The sequence below is a fragment of the Schistocerca piceifrons genome, chromosome 7 (assembly GCF_021461385.2).
Source record: "Schistocerca piceifrons isolate TAMUIC-IGC-003096 chromosome 7, iqSchPice1.1, whole genome shotgun sequence".
In the NCBI taxonomy this organism is placed as follows: Eukaryota; Metazoa; Arthropoda; class Insecta; order Orthoptera; family Acrididae; genus Schistocerca; species Schistocerca piceifrons.
The window spans coordinates 101,778,625-101,794,413 of record NC_060144.1 but is presented as its reverse complement, the minus strand read 5'-3'; the positions used below and the strand labels follow the sequence as shown (position 1 = coordinate 101,794,413).

At 41.1% G+C, this 15,789-nt stretch overlaps 1 protein-coding gene across 3 annotated transcripts in view; it reads right to left on the bottom strand.

The window, feature by feature from the left end:
* The window catches only part of LOC124805237 (peptidyl-prolyl cis-trans isomerase FKBP4-like), a 139,789-nt gene that overhangs the window by 6,337 nt on the left and 117,663 nt on the right, over nt 1-15,789 (bottom strand). The window lies entirely within an intron of this gene.

Below are 15,789 nucleotides of genomic sequence, written 5' to 3'. Positions count from 1 at the left end.
GAAATTAATTAAGATTCTTTGAACTATTTAAAAATATTACATAACTGCTGTGCTTAACATTTTATAATTTAACTTTTTCCCTTTTTAATTCAAGATTGAATTTATTAACACAAAGCAAGAAACATTGAGATGTAATGCTGAAACTGTAAAAGGACCGCAGCCAGATTTCCTTTTTCCTAACACAATGACAGCATCTATATGAATTGCACATTTGTCAGATTCCCTTTGGAGTTATTATTACAGAATAAATTCTGATGACTTGTCACTAGTAATGAAATGTTATGTGAGAAATGCATAACAAAGGCCGTGTAATTTATTGGCAACTGGCAACTAACAACTAATATTATACATAGGAAATCATAATTTATGGGAAAAAGCTGATGTAAGTGTAAATAAATGACAACAGATGCAATAATATTCCAGAAAACATGGGTCCCCAAATGACCCATCTGCCATATAATTGTGACTGTGCTGCCACTGATTTCAGAGTTACATGTTGCCCTAGTTAGTATAAATGTATCCGGATATAAAAATTATGATTAAGTCCCCATCTAGTTGGGCTCAAATTTCACCCGTGTTTTACCTTAACAAGAAATTTACTGCAAATTTGTACCTGTAAGTGATGTTCCACATGTCATCCTCACATTTGGATGCAATAACGCATTCAACTCTGCAGACTTACTAATTCTTTCAACTACTCCCTAACTGTCTTATAAATCTTGAAAAGTTTGTACAATTCGGGGTTTCTGTTCTACAATCACATCAATGGGTGTGCTGTACACTTATCTTTTGGGATGACCCCACACTCAAAATCTGCAGAATTGATGTCTGACATTTTCTGAGAGCAAGGTCCATGCCCTGTACAAACTATTCCTCTCTGCCCATAATGGTGTGTTAGGTGTCATCTTACATTGGCAGCAATATTTGTCAGTGCCTCATCATGTGCCCTAACAATGGGCCAACTGCAGAAGTGAAGCATAATTAGTTATAAAGTTGTGTAAGTGGGTAAGCATAAAATTCAGCTAAATAACTGTGAAAGTTTTTGAACAGGGGCTGAAGGGAGGAGGGGGTGAGTCAAATACCACTTATTTTAAAGCATCAGTTACACATAGTAAATTTGTCGAGCAGAAAGTGATATCCACAATTTCAGAGTTTTCACAGTGGCTACCAAGTATACAATTTTCTGTGTTCAAGCCAAGTCATATTTCAGTTAAAACTTGAGTTCTTACGATACTCGTTCAACATTTTCCTTATATGGAGGTAACAGTCAGGGCTAATGTTATTCTCTTGTATTGTGCTCGTATAGCTTAATGCTGATGGAGTGATTTCACATGAGGTGTGATTTTTATGCAAATGTGGAAAAATGAAAAGACTGCAGCCCCTTGCCAAGTCAAAGTTATGTGATGGAAATCAAATTTCAATCTGGGAACACTTTATTTTTGAAGTACAACCCCAGAGTACAACACGATGACAGCCAATGCCTCTGTCAAATTTAATGGTTCATAGCTAAATTTCTACCACAATCACTATTACGAAGCCCCAGTAAGGTGAAGAATGAGGTAAGATCTGATCAAAAAGTAAAGGATATTTTTTATTTCAGGGGCTTTATAATCCGATTTTCAACTTTTTATTATCATTGTCTTGTCGGTACACTTGTTCCTGATTTATGTCTGGATTTTCAGCTGTTATATTCATGTATTTTATTGCTCACAGTCTAAAGGCTGCACATGTTTTCAAAAGTTTGGCAAATTTTTACATTAGAAAAATATGGATCAAGGAATTTGCATTAGATTTTGCTAGAAAAATGTAATATAGTGCAGCATCACATTCAAAATGTCGACTCTAGCTTTTGGTGAATTTACTATGAGTAGGACAACAGTTTAGGAGAGGTATAAATTTTTCAAAGAGGGTTGAGAAGACATTAAAGGCGACAATTGCTCTGGACGCCTTAGTGCATAAATTACTGACAATGATGAGGAAGAAGTAAAGAAAATAGTTCTGATAATGTCATCATATCCTTTTGCTGATGATGTTGGTATATCCTTTGGCTCATGACAAGCAATTTCTTTCAGATGTTTTGGGCATGACGTGTAGCAGCGAAGTTTTTTTCTGAAATCATCGAATTTCAACAAAAAGCGAAGTCGCTCAGCAATTGTTGAATGAAGTCGACAATAATCCATAATTTCTAAAGAGGGTTACAAAAAGTGATGAAACGCGGGTATATGGGTATGACGTTGCAACCAAGGCCCAATCAACCCATGGAAACAGCCCGAAGACAAATTCGATCACATGTGAAGGCTCTTCTGACTGTTTTCTTTGATTACCATGCGACAGTGCACCAAGAGTTCCTATCGCATGGTCATACGATCAATAACGAATGCTACCTGAAGTTACATGCTGTTCCTTTGAAGCAATCCGAAGGAAACTACCAGAATTGTGGCAAAAGCAACTGCAGAAATTGCATCGTGATAATGCCCCCACTAATACCTCAACACTTGCCCGCAATTTTTTGGCAAAAAACAAAACTTTTATGTTGCCTCGGCCATTATACTTGCTGGACATGGCCCCCTGCAACTTCTTTTTATTTCTGAGGCTGAAGAGAACCATGCAAGGAGGTCATTTTGCACCACTGACAAGATAAAAGCAGAATCACTGAAAGAGCTGAACATCATAACTGAAAGTGAGTTCCAGAAGTGCTTGCAAGATGGCAAAAACTGCTGGCATGAGTGTATTATATCTGAGGGGGGTTATTTTGAAGGGTTCAAAATCACTGACGATAAATGAATAAAGCTTCTTTAAGAAAAACAATAATTCCCATTACTTTTTGATCACGCCTCATAACATCAAGAGAGGTACGTTATTTCATAGGCTACATTTTGTTACCACTGACGCTTCCCAAGTTTTGAAGCTGATACGACATTTACAGTTATCACAGTATACAGAGAGGGTGTGGATTGTCCAACCTATAAATTTTGACATATTCATAAGACCCATTATAAACACCAGGTACTCTAAATCCAAGGAAGTCCTTTGACAAGCACAGAATACTTCAGTTTTCCGCAGCCATGCGGCTCTGATACCACTTTATTTAGCAGGTCTTCAATTTTGTTTCAGGTAGTACCACAGAATGGAGGCAGTGGCATCAGACAATGTTCGCATGATGGCCTAATAGGTTTAAGGCTTTGAGTCAAGACAAACACATCAGCTTCCTACATACGCAACAATCCACCAGCTGCCCTCCTCCTGTTCAACTGCCAAGTGCAAAAATGACAGGTAGTACTGCTCCTTTATCGGCAGTTTCCAACATGATTTTGTTCTCCTGATTTACCAGCAGGTTTGTATGTTATTTTTCTATGAGTAATTTAACGTGTCACTTCCAGCACGTTAGTTTTTCACTGTTCCTTATTATACAAAATCGAGAAATGAATAATGTGTCCATAATTACATGAATATTTCTTGTGCTCCTCAGAGGATACTCTTCAACAGAGTCGAAATTTTTTTTTAGTAGAGTCAGAGGACAATTCAGTTGAGAAATGTAATAAATATGCAACCGAATTTTTGTTCGGTACTTAAATTTTGTTCAGTACTTACATTCAGGAGCAAATCATTTGTACGGCTGATACACATATAGTTGAATATGACATTATCCTCGCTTTCAGGAGTATTAGTTCCTATGACCACAGAAGTTAACAGGCAATGCCCACGTATATTGCCTGTCGATTAAGCAGGTTTCCACACTTACGCCATTCTCTATAACCTGTATCACTCGAGCCGATGGTTGATCCACCAATAGAAACGATCCGAACTACATACTGATGAGGCAGTCACCTCAGATGTATACAGGGAACTGAGGATGACATACATCTCAAAACCTGCCTACTGACAAACAACATATGTGAGCGTCACCTGTTGACCTCTATAGTCCATTTAGTGTGCTTAATGATGGTCTACGCCAATAATATGGCAGATGTGTCACACTAGCTTCTTCCCTTGGGAAGAGAAGGCTGAAAAGAAAAGGCAGTTCACTCAGATCCTTGGCTGCATGGATTCCGAAAATATCTTTCTTGTGAAACAGGCTCAGTTTTTTATTCACATGAATTATACTGACAGGGAATCTCAAGTGGATTTCACATTTCTAAATTTCCAGAATGCTTTTGAGACCATTCTCACAAGTAGCCTGAAAACAAATAGTGTTCCTATGGAGTCTAATTTGTGCAAATGGATTTGAGATTTCTTGTCAGTAAGCTCACAGTTCATAGTACTTGATGGAAAGACACCAAGTAAAAGAGAACTGATATCTGGCGTGGACCAAGGAAGTGTTGTAGACTATCTGCTGTTACTAATCTATATAAATGATTTAGGAGACAACCTGAGCAGTCCTCGTAACTGTCTGCAGATGATTATGTCAATTATTATCTAGTGATGTCATGAAGATCTAAACCAGGTGCAAAGTCATTTAGACAAGTTATCCTCCGTACAGTGCAAAAAATGGCAACTGATCCTAAATAATGAAAAGTGTAAGGTCATCCAGAAAGTAATAGAAGAAAAAATGTTAAATTTCAGTGACACGATAAAAATCACACAAATGTAAAGGCTGTCAATTAAGCTAAATACTTAAGGATTACAATTACAAACAGTTTAAACTGGATCAACCACAGAAAAAAACCTTGCGGGGGAGGTATATCAAAGATGGTATTTTATTGGCAGGAAATTTACAAGATGCAACAGATATACTATAGAGTCTGCCTACACCATGTTTGTCCATCCTCTTCCGTAGTATTGCTGTGCGGAATAAGATTCTCACTAGATACGACTCACGAAATCGAGAATGTTCAAAGAAGGGAAGCTCATTTTGTATAAGATTGGTAAATAAAATACCCTTATTCTTATTAATTGAAGCCAAAAAGAGGCTTATTACTGTTAATAAAAAACAGGGGAGAGAGTGTTTCACAGATACAATAGGCAAGTTGGGGTTGCAATAAAAATAAATTAATGCAAGATCTTTTGACAAAATTTCGATCACCAACTCTCTCCCCCGAATGCAAGAATATTTTGTTGACTCTCACCCACATAGGGAGAAACCACCATGGTAATAAAATATGAAAAAGCAAAGCTCACACAGCAAAATTTAAGTGTTTGTTTTCTCATGCTCTGGTCGAGAGAGGAGCTGTACAGAAATAGTCTGAAGGCGGTTCGATGAATCCTCTGATAGGCACGTAAGTGAGGACTGGGATCTGTGGCCCCTTTTTAACCCTCCCCGCTCTATCACTCTTTCCTCCTAAAAATTATGTTAATTGTAAGATATACAGACTTCTTGTGATACTGCTCTATCAGATGAACTTCCATCGGTATCCACAAGAATAACTTTTACCACTTCATTTCTGTTGAATGAAACCAGTTTCATGGTGTCTAATATAATTCATTCTTTGAAATGACTTTATGCAAGACCAGAAAGTGTTCGACGATGAGAAGCCTGTATAGTTTCGTGATGTCATGACATGGAATTTCACATTCCACAGTATTCTGCAGAGGGAATAACTACATAAGAGGAGTCAGAATTCTGTTTGGCAGAAAGGACTGTGGCTGACAAGATGCAAGATCGTGTCTTACATTGTAAGCAGAACTCAGGAGACACCCTATAAGATATTGTAATTTTCAGTTAAAACCCATATTTGGTAGGTTTTACGATGTGATAACTAAATATTCTATGAACATATGCTGTTCCAAAGCACCTGTATATTGATGGTATCTCAAAACATACCTTACTATTGGTACAATTTGATGTAATAAAATGAATGGAAATGTCAAACAGGTGGTTTTAAGAATCTTGCTATTTGGTTGTTTTTGTGTTATAATTTGGGTGTTATGAAGACATGCCATCTCAAGGCAACAGTCCACTGAAGATTTATGAAAATAGCACTGTTCTCAGTATGATATTCACTGTAACTAAATGTCAATTAATAATACACTGGTACTTAGAGCCTTAACGAGCTTGTAACATAAAAGACGTATGTTCTACAAGTTTACCACAGTGTAATGGATAGATGCATGGGTTTATGAAGTCACATGTGATCGGTTCATGACCCAAGCATGAACTGTTAGCGAAATCGGCTCCGGGGAGCGAACACAGCAATTTTATCCCATCCATCTGTAAGCAATCTGTTTGATTTGCAGTCTTAAAACATGTTGTCATAGTAGTTGTCTTCAGTCTGACCGTAAATTTATACTCACTAATTTGATTCAATACTACTTCATTTGTTATCCAGCCTACTCATCTTTCTTATGCTTTCCAAAATCTCTTCTGTACAAGGCTACATTCCAGAAAAATAACTTCATTGAAGATTTTTTAACACTTAAATTAGTATTTCATCTTAATAACTATCTCTTTTTCAGAACACTATTTTTGCTATTGCCAGTCTACATTTTATATCATACCTACTTCCTCCTCTTTCCTTTCTACACAACAGTCTAGAAATTACTTTTTTTTGTCAAAGCACTTTTATATATTCCTACCCCCTTTCGCCGTTCCATTCTTTGCTTGTTACTGGCTTGCCATCTGAGCTCTCGGTATTCATACACATGCTTCTCTTTCCTCCTATGGGTGGCACCTATCTTATTCACAGTAATGCATGTTTCTACAGCTTTGCTTTTCTCCTCTAGCCATGCCTGCTTCCCCAATTTTCACTTCCTCTCAATTTTTAGACAAAGAGGCAGAAGCAGACGAGTGAATAACAGACTGTCAATGGACAAATGTGGTAGGTGTCCTATGCACTGAGCTCGAGTAAATGACAAGAGGTATTAAGTTGTGTTTATTGGTAGTTGTTTAGGGTAAGGGTTGTAATACACTGAAGGTAAGGAGTAAGTTGTCTCAGAGTAAGTGTTCTTTTAATGCTCATTTTGTCAGAGTACTGGCTGCTGGCAATATCACAGTACTGGCTGCTGGCAGCAGTCCTCAGGTTGAAGGGAGGATGATGCTAGTCCATGTCCTCAAGTTGCTGTACACCGAAGGTAAGGATGGGATTCTAATTGTGCCATTGCTGTAACTCTTCACCTGGAGCAGAGCTCTGGACACTGTGGAATCAGCAACTGGAGAGAGCAGTTTCTGTCACCAAACAAGATAATATGGTGGTCACCGGTCATCAAGTCACTAAGTTAATGCATGGGAGTTAAGGAATGAAGTGAGGAGGATGGACGTGTTTTCTGGGCTTCAATGGGGAGCCATGAGTAGGAGTGTGCTTAGAGAAGTTTCTGGGGAAAGTGAGAAGTTGTGCAAATCTTATGAACATTATGGGAACAGGAGCAGCAAGGACTGGAAGTTGTGCCGCATTCACTATGTCGACTGAAGAGAGTTGAATAGATGCTGAGGGGAAAATTTTGAAGACTGTATTCCAGCCACTGACATCATAGAGTGAAATAGGACTGTAGCAGTAGTGAGTAAGTTGGCAGAGGGTAGCAAATCTACAGTGGAGTGGCATACCACACAGATTACAGGCTTGGCGAACGAAGTTTAGAACAATACGCATATGCTACGGAAGCTGACTAGCAAGGTGATGGAATGTGCAAAGACATCGGAGGACAACATAATTTGGCAGCTGCATGTGTTGGATGTAAGACTCACTACAACACAGCTGTTACAATCATTAACAAACAGCATGTGGGACACACAGATGGCAATGATGAGTTTGCAGGACGCTATTCACCATGCACTACAAGGGCAGCTGACTCCAGTCCTGTTATTACCAGAGCAATACTTGCTGGGATCACAAAGGATGCGAGGGAATTACCATCAAAGTTGCGGCTGATTACAGAGCCCAGTAAGCAGAGTTTACCTCCGTTACCATGTTGAGTTGATACAGGTGAGGACTGACCAGCTATGGTACTGGTTTGATTCCTTGTAGCAGGTAGTTTTGAACAGTTTATATGTTACACTATTCACCCTAATCGGTGAGAGTGGGGACCTTAGGGAAATTTGTACAGGTAAGGACTAGTTACTTACTGATCTCAGAAGGAGGTATAGACATGTAGTGGTGACAGAGGAGGGAGGAGGTTACTATGTGTCTGGGACAGAGGAGGGAGGAGGTTACTATGTGTCTGGCCAGAGTGATTCAAACTGGTGCAGATGCATGTATAGTGCAGCTGATTTTGGGCAAAACGAAAGGATATGATTGTCCAAGGTATACTGTGGAACCTAAACCGTATTTCCAGTAAGCTGGATACCCCGGATTTATTACATATAGAAAACATGGCAGCAGTGGCAAGCTGCTACGACCATAGAAGGCTGTCACAGATAAAGTAAGTGGAGCTGGGGGGCAGTGGGTCATTAATCAGTGGGATAGCATGTGACTAACAGGGTCACCCTCTCATCTACCAACCATAGTTGCATGAACTACCAAGTTGAACATAACAAAGCCACAGTTGTTCTCACAGATGGACCACTAAGAGGTACTCCCAATGCAGAATTTAACCTTCCTAAATAATACACTGAAACTGAACCTAATCCATTCCCTGAACCAACTGACAGCTCCGCACAACAGATAGATTTCAGCAAAGCAGTTGATGAAGCATGTGCAGTGGTATTGGGAAGACAATGACGAGTTACTGGCCTTGAAAGTTATCACATGTAGTGCTATAATGGCAGTAACTCCGTTGTGTGTACCCTTAATCTGTCTTAGGCAGAGAGCCACCAGTCAACCCAATCCACCTGAAGTGCAAATTCCGGGAGATTGGATCCTTAGACCATGATAATGACTATACATGGAACATTGTAGTGTGAATGTTGGTGAGACATGTATTCTTTAGAGTTTAAGAGGTCACAGAACAAGCCATTAGAGTAAGGGGGGAGATAAATGCCAAGGATACATTACAGCAGGACGAAAAAGTATAAAGGCAAGGTGTGACGTGTGTTTGAAGTCAACTAATGGACTATTAAGTGGAGTAGTAATAAGAAATTTACTAGCCTTTGAGGACATTTAGTGAAGAAGCTTTGTAGTTTAATTGCTGTCTCTGAACCTCGTGGGTTAAGCTGCCAGATAGTTTTGTGATGGAAACTTGTTATGAAAACTTGGGAATCTTAGGTGCAAATCAGTCTCAACTGGGGACCTGAGGGGTGAGGGGCAAATTTGAATACGATAGTGCAGTATCGCAGCAGCCGAAGGCCGCCAGCAGGCCCTAGGTGTTGGCATTCCGATTATGGTAAGAGCTTTTGATGTAGTGCAAGACAGGCCCAGCTTGGCTGGGCCAGCATAGCATTAAACACTCTGCTTGCAGTACAGACAAGGAGATTTCTCTGCTTATGGATTTCAGCAGTGTTGTTGAAACCATAACTAGAAGCAGTGCATTGGAACAGGTGTGCTGAAAAATCATCATTTTGGTAGCAAATTCAATAATGACCTAGCAGTTCTACCAGGACATAGGGCCACATCAGGCAAGGTGCAACATGGGGCCACCAGCAGCAGTCATGAGTTCGGGTCTCCCGTCGCGATACCTGGTTCCTCTATTACAGCCACTTTCCAGAGTCAGAGCAAGGCTCATACCATAAGCAAGCAGAACTCCTGCCCAGAGGCATGGGAGGGGGCAGGTGGAAGGGGGGTAGTGCAGGTCATATCCCAGGCATGGACGCCACATCCTGTCATCACTTTGTGGATGACATCGCACCAAACACCATCAACTGCAGAGCCATTGTCACCCTTGGTAGAGTTGACTTCCACTGCAAGAATCCTGGTCGTCTTTGAGAACCGCTGACGCAGACTGCTCGTGGTGTGACTCGAGTAATGTGCGCTTGTGCCACCTACTGAGCACAGTCTTCAGCAAATGTTTGAAAAATGTTTCCCACTAAATAGAAAGACATCACAGCATCAAAACATCTTCCTCTGTCAGCTTTCCTCTGTTTGGTTTTCGAAAGTTCTCTAACCAGAGAGGAATGAAGTCTACTACTGACGCATTTCAACCTATTACAACGCCGTGTCGTATATGAGAAATTAAAATGTGCAGGCTCAGAACATTTCTATATTATTTTGCACACCTACACACTGAACAGACTGAGCAAAACACACGGGGATGCCAACTGTCCTGTTTTAACCACAAAAATTTCAGTTCTCAGATTTGTATCTTAACCAGTCTTCCTGTCATTGTTTCTCATCTCTGCCACATGTTCAGTCTCTCTTGTCACACAGCTCAATTGTTGACCAATGAACAGACAGTGATACACTTGCAGTGAGGGAAGGGACAGACAACATTATACATGCCTCATCTTTGCCTCTATTCATCCTCATAACAGGAGTGTCCTAGTCCTCAGGTCAGAGTGACTGACATTTTCCCCCCATCTTTTTCACCGGGACACCTGAGAACTCACTGATTTTTCACATTTTCCTCTGTGTATGAATGGATTGGTTTCATTTACTGTAAACAGTGTCTGGTCTTACTGATCCCTTTGTCTGGCCTCATCCTCACAGCAGGTGCCCCCTCTCATCTTGAAGCCTGAGTGACCTAGCCCCTCCTCTCTGAAATTCCTTGACCTATAATGCTTTCCTCACTGAGGAAGGAACTCTTAGTTCCACAATCTAGGAAAAACAACATTATCATATGGATATACAATACTGCTCGCCACGTAGAGGAGATGTTCAGTGACAGACAGGCATAAAGAAGAGTGATCAATATATTCACCTTATCGAAGTTCGAAGTTCTTCATGGAACATAGAAAACACACACTCTCACTCTCTCTCTCTCTCTCTCTCTCTCTCTCTCTCTCTCTCTCTCTCTCTCACACACACACACACACACACACACACACAAACAAACAAACAAACAAACAAACAAACAAACACACACACACACACACACACACACACACGGACGAACGGCCGGCCAGTCAGCTCTCTGTGTGCTGCAGCCCGAATACAGCTGCATCTGACGTGAATAGCAAACAAACTGGCTGTTGGCTTCTGTCTTGGGTTCTTCGGCCAATGTTTGTCTGATGATTTGCCAGCATGAGTGGCTGGCATTGTCAAAGCTTCACCCTCCATTGCTGGTGGTTGACTAAGGCCGAGCTCACAGCCGCAGACTGTATGTACCTGGCGCGCCAACATCCGAGAGCTTTTCCATGGTCATTTCTGGGGCGGTTCTCCTCTTGCCACCTGTCACATATGTTCGCTGCAGCACGCGAAGCCAGAATCCATTTACCTTGAGGCTTTCCTCTTTCTTCTTGAAGCTGTTCCTGTGTTTGTGTATTTCTACAGCTTCTCTGAACAAGCAGGTGTTGTAGTCATTCTCTACAGACAGAACTTCCGTGTCGGCGAACTTCACGACATGGTCAGTCTCAAACAGCGCATGCTCTGCCACAGCAGATTTCTCCACCTGTTTATATTCTGTAATCCTGGTGTTGATGGATCATCCAGTTATTTTAACATGAACTTTTCCGCATGTGCATGGTATGCGGTATATTCCTAGCATTGCAAGTGGGACCCTTCTCTCCTTTGCCAATCTGAGACACTGATTTTCTTTGTTGGTTTGTAAATAACCTTTACACTGTTCTTGCACAATATATGGCCGATTCTGTCTGTCACTCTGGGAATGTATGGCAGAAAGGCCGTACCCATCATTTCTTTTTCTACTTTCTCACTTCGCTGAGTGTTTGGCTCTTTTTTATACTTCTAATATTACTTGTGGAGTACCCACTGCTCCTCAGAACACTCTCCAAGTGTTATATTTCGCATCCAAGGTGCTATGGCTGACTTATTCATCTTTCCCATGTTATGAGTGTCTTAATCATGCCTCTTTTCTGGCTCGGGTGGCGATTTGACAGTTTGTGCAGGTATTGGTCGGTGTGTGTCGGTTTTCGATACACGCTGTGACCCAGGTTTTCACCATCCCTTGTGAACAGCACATCTACCAATGGAAGTTTTTTGTCCTTCTCTACTTCCATAATAAATTTTATGTTGCCATGGAGACTGTTCAAGTGTCTTAGGAAGTCACCAAGCTGTTTCTAACCATGGCTGCACACAATGACGGTATCATTTATGTATCTGTACCACACTTGAGGTTTACAAGGTGCCAAGACCAGTGCCTGTGCTTCGAAGTGTTCCATGAAGAAGTTGGCCACCGTTGGACTAAGAGGAATACCCATGGTGATGCCTTCCAGCTGTTCATAGAAGTTTTCATTCCACATGAAATATCTTGCGGTGAAACATGCATGGAAGAGCTTTGTGCTCCAGAGAGTCACTGAGTGGCACTTTTGTAAACAAACAAACAGTATCAAAGCTGACCAGGATGTCGTTTGGTGCAAGTTTTAGTTTCTTCAGCTTCTCAATGAAATGTCCTGAGTCCTTAATGTATGTGTCAGTCTTCCCCAGGTTTTGCTGGAGCAGAGAGGCCAAGTGTTTTGCAAGTTTATATGTCAGTGAGCCCGGAGCGCTAACAATCAGTCTTCTTAGGTAATCCATACAGCCGAGTTGGCAGGGTTTCTGTGTCTGTATGTCCATCGGCACAGAAAACGTCTTGATTAACAAATTCATATTCAGTGTGATACGCTGTGTTGGATTTGGGATTGGAGTAGCAAACTTTGCTGAGGTGGGTAGTGAGTATAGTTGAGGTGCTGGGAGAAGAGAGTGAGGATAGGGGTGGGGTAAGATGCTATTAGCAGTTGTTTACGTCAAGAATATCACTTTGGGTGTCACATTCAGCAACTGCATGGTCTAGCTGTCTCTCAGCCACACTTTAGCAGTGGCAACTGGTGCAGACTGACCATTAGTTGTCGCGTCCATGTAGAATGCAATACAGCGGTTGCAGGCACATTGGTAGATCACATGGATGCCTTCATCAGCGGCCTTGCCTTTGACGGTGCAGGAGATGCCAGTGGCAGGACTGGAGTAGGTGGTAGTGAGAGAATATATGCAAGTCTCGTATCTAAAACTGTCTAGTACTACCCAAGACTGGAGCAACTGAACCACATTTTCTGCCAGGGTTTCAACTAACTCTAGGCATGCCCTGAAACAAGAGAAATCTTCACCACTATTCTCCTGCAGCGGTGCTCCACTGTCCACTCAACCTACACAATATCCTTGTCTGCCCCTATTCCACCCCTGCTCCCAACTCACTTCCTCATGGCTAGTAGCTCAAAAATAGACCTAGATGAGAGACCTAAATACATCCTTCCTCTACCACCTGCTCCAGTCCTGTATCAAGCCATCCCCTACATCATCAAAAGTATGACCATCTGTAAAATCAGCCATGTAATCTACCAGCGTAGCTGCAATCAATTGTGCCACATTTTATTTGGACGTGACAACTAACATCATATCTATTCAGAGGAATGGCCGGCAACTGCCAAATGGTTGTAAGGAGATAGCTGCATCATCCAGCTGCTGAACATGATGCCCAACACTAAGTGCCTGACTTCAACGACTGCTTTGCAGCCTTTGCCATCTGGTTTTTCCCACCAACACCAGCTGTTTTGATTTGCGCATGTGGGAACTTTCCCTACAACACATCCTTCGGTTCATGTAATTCCTATGGCCTCAACCTTTGCTTCCTTATCCATCTGTCTACCCTCTTTCCAGCCCGACATTCATCCTCTACCCAACCTATGAACCTGAATAGTCTTCACCCTCTCTACTTCTCTCCTGTCCCATCTGAAAATCCCCCTCCCCCTGACTCCCGCGCACAGAATCCCTATGCTGGAACTAGCACCCCCCCCCCCCCCCCTCATCCTGTTCCCACCATGTCCCCATCTTCTCCCACCCCTATCCTACTATTCCTCCCCTTCCCACACCTCGTCTGCACCCCCAATACCCACCTTAGCAAGTTTGCGGCTCACTTCAGACACAATATTAGCTGGACCTTAGTGCCAGGAGATGACAGTGGCCATATGTGTGCAAGTCATACTCATACTCATGGGGATGTGAGCCAGTTTTATTTTATTTACTTATTATTATTATTATTATTATTATTATTTTTTACATCAGATGAAGGACTTAACAGTCCTCTTCACTGTGCCTGTCTGCCACTCAATGCCTCCTCTATGTGGGGAATAACCATGTACCTTTTTTTATTATTGCTGTTAATCCACCTTAAAATCGAGGATTAATCCTCCCCCCCACCCCCTCACCATTTTTAAATACGGCTTTCACCAGTATGATGGGAATACTCTTTGAAATTCTGAAGGTAGCAGGTACAAAATTTAGGTGGTAAAAGATTATATACAACTCTTACAGAAACACACTACAAGTGTAAGAGTCTAGTGACATGGTAGGAGAAACAGTAATTGAGAAGGGCGTGAGACAGATCTGTAGTGTAGATGTTATTTAATCTCTTAACTGAGCAATCATCAGTAAAGGAAACTGAGCAGATTTTGGAAAGAAATAAAAATTTTGAGATTTGTTGATAGCATTGTAATTCTACAGAAATGGGAAAGGACCTGGAAGAGCTGTTTAATGGAATGGAGAGTGTCTATAAAAATAAGTAAAATAAATAAATAACTAAATAAAAAAAAAACTGAGTTTGAAGTTAAATACAGAAGACAAAAAAGCAGCTCAAACGAGAAGAGAATGGGAACATTCGAAATGTGATGCTACAAAAGAATGCTGAAGATTAGACGTGTAGATCGAATAACTAAAAGAATTTATCAGTTGATAGGACACATCCACAGATGACCATTATCTGAACAAAATTCTATCTCAAAAATTATTTGAATAAATATATAATTCAAACATTTTTGATCACAGGTATAGGCTTTATTCATCTCTGCAAGTACAAATAATTATCTTTAATTCTTACTTGTCACTTCAGTAACGAGTAACAGACTGTTACTGCAATTTTTGTCTTTTTTTCAACTGGCACTCTGTTGCAAACAACCAGTGTTTGTTATTGCAGTACAGCAAGGACCAGGCGCGGCTCGTGGTTTCTATACGGGGGAAGGCTGTGGCATTTATTGATCAGAGCCAACATAGACCTCGGGTTACGCTACAGATTAGTCTGACGTAAACAACTAAGAATTCAGGGGGAGGGGGTGAGCAGATCACGCTCTACCCATAATTTTACGTACTGTATCTTCTATAATCAGGTATTAAATATCATTAGAAGCTAACTTCGTGTTAAAATCTGTGGTTAGTGTTTTTATACGTCATTATTGCATTTTCTGACACTTTGCAGCAAATCATATGAAAAGACGCGTTTCGGAGAGATCTTTAATGCGGGTCTGGAAGCACCCAGTTCTTTCACTTTCATCCTATGGCCGTGTTCCAAGTTTTTACCTATTAATTTGCACACTGGATTCATATTGCGCTTGTTTCACACTCGCGGTATGTTGCAGGTATTCACCAGCAAGTAAAACTCACTAAAATCCTGCAAAATATACTCCGAAAAAGAAACTTGCTAATATCACACGGTATCAACAAAAGCAGTCAGCATCAGCAACCAAGGAAGGTAAAGTAATGGGACAAATTTCGCGCGTTTTGTCCTCTAACCACTTTTGAAACTCTCGCTAGATGGCAGTACTGGTATGTTACTGTAGTGTAGTGCACTCTGGCGGGATATTTGCAAACTTATTCTAAATGTGGATAAAATAGCCAATAGCAGAAACAAAACAACTATGTAAAACATTATCAAAACAATAATACTAAATGTCGATTAATGACGCATCGAAGCGTAATAGAGATATGCAGAGACAGAGATTGGATAGCGAAGTTTCGGCCACTCTACATTCCTTTATTACATAGATAGTGGAACCTGAAAAGTGTGTGGTGGTTGGTATGACACCCTTAGGCTGCAAGCTCTGAGCCACGCCCCCAAACCGCT